The sequence below is a fragment of the Hordeum vulgare genome, chromosome 1H (assembly GCF_904849725.1).
Source record: "Hordeum vulgare subsp. vulgare chromosome 1H, MorexV3_pseudomolecules_assembly, whole genome shotgun sequence".
In the NCBI taxonomy this organism is placed as follows: Eukaryota; Viridiplantae; Streptophyta; class Magnoliopsida; order Poales; family Poaceae; genus Hordeum; species Hordeum vulgare.
Genome location: NC_058518.1, coordinates 445140517 through 445146895, shown reverse-complemented (window position 1 = coordinate 445146895; position 6379 = coordinate 445140517). Strand labels below are relative to the sequence as shown.

The 6379-nt window shown below is 53.0% G+C and overlaps 1 pseudogene across 1 annotated transcript; it reads right to left on the bottom strand.

The window, feature by feature from the left end:
* Positions 1-1320: 1320 nt before the first annotated feature.
* On the bottom strand, positions 1321-6176 carry LOC123443734 (annotated as a pseudogene). The gene is made up of 5 exons (XR_006630804.1): positions 5710-6176; positions 3718-4595; positions 3534-3608; positions 2253-2308; positions 1321-1979 (listed from the first exon to the last, which is right to left on the bottom strand). The product of XR_006630804.1 is annotated as a metacaspase-5-like (transcript).
* Between the last annotated feature and the right edge of the window lie 203 nt (positions 6177-6379).

Below are 6379 nucleotides of genomic sequence, written 5' to 3'. Positions count from 1 at the left end.
ACTGAAACACAATTCACCTCCTCCTCATCCCCCTCCTCAAACAAATCCTCAACATCAGTGTTCCCCTCATAATGTAAGTGATCCTCTTCTGAATCTTTATCTTCATCTTCATATTCATCTTCATCTTTCTCATGAGGAATATTGTAATTCTGCAGGCTGAAAGGGTTGTTATCACTATTATATGCATTCTCCTCATCAGTACTCTTATACCCCTCCAGTTCCTCTTCCTCAAACACAACTGAAAGCTTCCCCTTACTGACATTTCTACTCTCTGGTGTGCACATAGCAGCATGCTGAGTAGTAGGTTGCATACTACTACTGCTGCTGCCCTAACTATGAAAAACTACACCATTACCATCAACAACAAAAATACATGGATCACTGAGATCATACACAACAAGTGGTTCATATAAGACTGTAGCCAAATCATCTAATCTCTGATTAATGTTGCCCTCTCTAACAAATCCTGAACTCACAGCTGCAGTTGCCCTCACTAACAAATTCGGCACTAATGATTCCTCATTCTGCTTCTTCAGTTGCTACAATTTGATGTTTGTGTCAATCAGGTCAAGTCCATGCTCTCTTTCACCTCCTGTAGCAATATTCTTTGTGTGGTACAGTTCATCATTCAAATTAAATCCTACTACTGTCAATAGTGCATACGTATTTTGGAATGTGACATCTGAGCTGCAAATCTTCCTATACAAAGTATGCCCAACATCAAAGTGAATCCTAACATCCCATATAGTATCATCTAACCTACAATCCACGACAAAATGAACAAATTTCAGTGTTGCACACCACAAATTGTAGCCCATATGATTTTAACATGAAAAAAGAAGAAATAAACGGATTTACATCACTCCACTTACTCCACTAGTCCATTCATAGCTCGTGGTGGGGTTGGCCAACTACATCTCGGCTAGCCGCACCCGTTGCTCCATGGAAAGGGGGGCTCCTCCTCCTCTTCCTCGTTGCCGGTGTCATAAGAGGAACTGGATCCGTCCAGCACCACGTGGTCTTCGCTCTCGAGGCCATGAAGGTCGTCGTAGTCGCCCACGACACCGCCGCCGCCGGTGGTCGCCGTGGCCATCGCCTGTGAGGATAGGGGAGAGGACAGGAGTGGGGAGAGGAGAGCCAGAGTTCATCGGGGTGACGGCTCGGTTCGACCGAGCCAGTTAAGTCCGACCGCGTCGGACTAGTCCCAATCAGCGCAACGGCACGTGCCTTTTGGCCAACGTGGCGCCTGACAGGCGGGCCAGGCATGTAAGATACACCGTCAATACACGCTTATACGGCTGCCAGTCCATTTTGCAAAGATTAAGAAAAATGGTGGTACTGAAATGCGACATGCAGAGATGGTGGTACTGATTCATTACACGGTGCACAAATATGGTATGTTCATGCAATTAACTCATTTGAATGTGATGCTTCGCCAATCAGCATATGAAGGCGGCATCAGCATGCTCATCACTGCAGTAGAGGCCAGGCTGCTGGACGTACCCCTGCTTGGACAGCAGCCCGCGCGCTCTCTGCACGAGCTCCCTGTTGGTCACCTTCCCGCGCTTCTCCTCCGCGAGGACGGCCTGGATGGCGTTGCTGAGCGCGCCGTAGGACACGCCGCTGGCCGTGGTCAAGTCCGCCGAGGACTCGTCGGTCTGGCACCCGCTGATCAGGACGCCGTTGCGCGGCGGAGGCACCTCCGCCACGGCTCCTGCGTACACCTCCTCGACGCTCCGCACCTCCTGCTCCATGGCTGGCCCGAGCGCGTCGGCCTCGATGCCCTTCGTCTTAGCCTCCGGGATCAGCTCCGTGCCCGTGGATGCGACTGTGCCGGCCTGATCAGGGCCGTGCCGGAGCTTGCCGCCCACCATGGCCTTGACGAACTTCTTGATCTTGGGCGTGGCGTCGTTGCCGAAGTGGTGGAACAGCGTCGTCCGGATGGAGCCCACGCCGACGTCGTCCTTCCCCGTCTGCTCCTTGAGCATCCGGATGTACGTCGACAGGGGCAGCGACCGGCTCGTGGCGGTGCCGGCCGGCGAGTCCGCCGCCTGCTGCGCACGGCGGGAGAGGCGGATGCCGACGTACTCGAGCGCGCCCCGGACGGCCCCGACGAGCGAGGCGCACAGGTTGGCGCTGGCGGATGGATGTCGCTGCCGCTGCCGCTGCCGGGCCTTGCTCTGCTTGGTGCTGTTCCCGATCTGCTCCTTGGTCTTGTCGATGAGGCCGCCGCTGTGGCACGAATCGGATACCATGGTGAAGAGGCAGCCGTCAGGTACTTTCCGCACGAGCTCCGTGAAGTCCTGGTCTGCAGCAAAGGAGCTCCTTCGCTTGTCAGCCACGCAAGCAAAGGAGCTTATCGCTTTGACAGTCTCTCGAACACATCTCAGCGTAACAATCAATCGATGAACCAATCCTACATGTACCTTTGATGAGGTTGGTGTCGCAGGGGACGATGCACTCGTCGTAGCCGGTGTCGTCGTCCTCGCCGGTCTCGGCGGGCAGCTGCAGGCCGTGGCCGCTGTAGTGGAAGAAGAGGGAGTCCCCGGGCCGCGCGCCGCCGACGAGCCGCTCCAGCTCCAGCCGGATGTTGGCGCCCGTGGGCGGCGGCGTGGACGGGTCGGCGTCGGCGAGGACGCGGACGTCGGCGTCGTCGAAGCCGAAGCGGTCGACGAGGCAGCGGCGCATGCGGGCCACGTCGTTGAGGCAGCCCTTGAGCTCCCCCTCCGTGCCCGGGTAGTTGATGCCTACCAGAACCGCTCGCTTCCGCCCCATCGTCGACTCCGCCGCACCGGCGAGCCGGCACGCGCTCCGGTGGGCGTTGCAGGACGCGACTAGGTTGGTGGGGTGCCGAGCTGTGTGTTGGCGCTCCGATCTGGCAGGCGGTACGGGGGGTGATGGCCCTGGTGGGTTGGTGGAGCTCGAGATGATCATGGCTGCCAGTGCTAGCTTTTTTCGTATATTGCCTCGTGGCGCCAATTATTCCGTGAGCCATGAATGTCCTGACCACGGATGGTCTCATTATACTACTCGATGATAGTTCTATATGAGTTCTGTGGTCTCATTATACAGTTGCCCACTACCCATAAAAGGCAGCAGAGTGGAAGCAAGATGCATACAGATAATGTAAAGGCAGGCTTGTACTACATCTGCTTCTACACTTTAAAATATGTCTATATACATCCGTATATACTCTCTTTGTACCAAAATATAAGACATTTTAGAGATTCCACTAGAAGACTAAATACGGAGCAAAATGAATAAATCTATACTCTAAAATATGTCTATGTACATCCGTATGTAGTTTATAGTGCAATCTTTAAAATGTCTTATATTTAGAAACAGAGGGAGTAGTTTATAGTGCAATCTTTAAAATGTCTTATGTATTTAAGAAGAGAGAGAGTATATGGTAGTAGTATAAAGTAGTGGACATGACTTTATCTGTTCTCCAGTAATTTTATCTATTTTTTCTGCTTTTCAGAAAACATGGAGTAATGTACTCCCTCTATATTATGGAACAGAGGGAGTATAACCTCAGAGCATGCGATTGTTATTCTGTGATGAAAACGTCAAAACAGTCCAATCTTAGCAACACATGGCATCCAGGCCTACAAAACCACAGTGCACAGACAGTTGACACACGAGGAGAAAGCATCTTTTCTCCCATGGATGGACAAAGACAACGGACGTTTCAGGCTGTCAGCATATGAAAGCCACTTCAGTGTGCTTATCGCTGCAGTAGAGTCCAGGCTGCTGCTTGTACCCCTGCTTGGACAGCATCTCGCGCGCTCTGAGCACGAGCTCCTTGTTCGTCACCTTCCTGTCCTTCTCCGCGAGGATGGACTGGATGGCGTTGCTGAGCGCGCCGTAGGACAGGCCCTTGGGCGTGGTCGCGTCCGCTGAGGTCTGGTCGGTCTGGCACCCGCTGATCAGAACGCCGTTGTGGGGCACCCTAGCCGTCGTTCCGGCGTAGACCTCCTCGACGCTGTTCACCTCCTGCTCCATCGCCGGCTTCAGATCCTCTTGCTTGCCCTGCAGCTTGGCCTTGAGCAACTCCTGTGCCAGGGCGCCCACGAAGCCCACCACGCCCCCGTGCTGGCCCTGCTGGAGCTTGTCCAGCATCACCTTCATGAACTTCTTGATCTTGGGGCTGGCGTCGTCGCCGAAAATGTTGAACAACGTCATCCGGATCGAGCCGACCTCGATGTCATCCTTCCCTGTCTTCTCCTTGAGCATCTCGATGAATGTCGAGAGGGGCAGCGACCGGTTCTTGGCGTGTCCTTCTGCCGAGTCCAGGTTTGGCTCCTCGGCTTCATCGTCATCGTAGCTTCCCTGCTGGCCGCCACGGCGAGGGAGGTGAACTCCTTGGGACTCGAACGCTTCGCGGACGGTCTGTTTGAGGAACGACCGGAAGCCGCCAGAGCCGGAATCAGACCGCTCTTCCCGTTTGCCTTTCTGTGCCTGGTTCTGCTTTGTGCTGTGGCCAATCTGCTCCTTGGCTTTGTCAAGTAGGCCACCGCTGTGGCAGGAGTCGGAGACTATGGTGAACAGGCAGCCATCAGGAACTTTTTGCACGAGTTCTGTGAAGTCTTGGTCTGCAGTGCAAAGAAGAAAATTAGAACGGTTGACAGGAAGAGATGCATGATGTTAGCTATTAATTGCTCTACTTCTATGTATTGGTTGATGTGTAATACTTAGGGCACATCTAAATGTGCTTTAGCAAAACTGAATATTTAAAATCAGAGCATTATCGATGCATTAAAAAATTATCTGCAGATAGCCATCAGCCTAACTGCCCATGAGTTGAAGTTGGATCTGAACATTCTATTGCAAGAAGGAAAATCATGAATCAGGCAAGCCAAACAAGTGCCACACATGGCTGGTTGATGACATAACAGATCTTCTGTAAACTTCTTTTGTTAAAAAAATGGACCATGATGACTTATGAGTTATGACACAGTTTGGTTGATGATGTTCCACTACACATTTTGAATTAACTCGGTACCCTCTGCACGTCTAGGACTAAACCGGTTTAAGGAATGCAGATCTTGATTATTTTTATGTTTGTGACCTGTTCCATGACAAAAATTGGTAATGTACGGAGTAATAACTTAGGTTAGGAGTGTGGAGACTAAGTCCTGCTGGTCCAGCAACATGTTTCTGATTAGATTAGTGTTTGCCAGTTTGAATCGGTATAAAACAGAGGTAACAAACTCTTGCTACTTACCAAACCAAACCAAAATTTTGTGACATGCAAATCTGAGTAGCATTCGGAATGGGGCCTTGTTAGCAAAGCAAATGAGGCCAAATTTTATTTAGATTACGATTTTTGGCAGAAGAAAATCTGACATCAAACAGATGACCTGCAGACTCTCTTGCCATTTTGCATAAGTAGCACGGCCTAAGAAATCAGTTGATTGTACAACGAAATAGTTTTGCGCTCTCTGACAGTTGATCCGTCCAACAACAAAGTTGATAATGTGCTGACAAGTCTGAAAAATTACCACAATATGCTATCTGAAAACTAATCCAATCGGAAATTCAGAAATCAACACAGTGGTAATTTTGCTACTAAGTCGTAAAAAAACGTCCCTCTCAGATCCCACCGTCTCACCGAGCATTCGATTCGATCCCCACCTATGATCAAAACAAGTACAGGAGCAAACATGGCAGGAGACAAAACGAAAGGGCGGTTCCGGATCTGCGGACCTGTGATGAGGTTCATGTCGGAGGGGACGATGCACTCGTCGTAGCCGGTGTCGTCGTCCTGGCCGGTCTCGGCCGGCAGGCGCGTGCCGTGGCCGCTGTAGTGGAAGAAGAGGGAGTCCCCGGGGCGCGCGTCGGCGACGAGGCGCGCGAGCTCGCGGCGGATGTTGGCGCCCGTGGGCTGCGGCGCGGCCGGGTCGGCGTCGGAGAGGACGCGAACGGCGGCGTCGTCGAAGCCGAAGCGGTCGACGAGGCAGCGGCGCATGCGGGCCACGTCGTTGTGGCAGCCCTTGAGCTCCGCCTTGGTGCCCGCGTAGTTGATGCCCACCAGCACCGCGCGCTTCCGCCCCATCCTGCGGTTCGGTCGGCGTCGGCGTCGGCGATGGCGTTGGTGCGGCGAGGCGGCGCGACGCGGCTGCCGGGCGGGCCTCGGGGAGTCCGATGGAAGGAAATGGCGTGGATTTTGGGGGTTGGCGCCGGCCTGTCTGCTGGCGTTTCCGATCTGGCAGCTGCTGGGTGGTTGGTGGCCGTGTGCGACCTGGTCGTCGTTTTGTGTTGGGTTGGTCAGCGACTCGGCGGCCGATAATAAATTTTTGTGCTCGTGCAGCTTCGGTAGGCCGCCGTAGAGCAGCCAAACCCATGGGCCACGGCCCATTGGGTTATCTCACTCTTC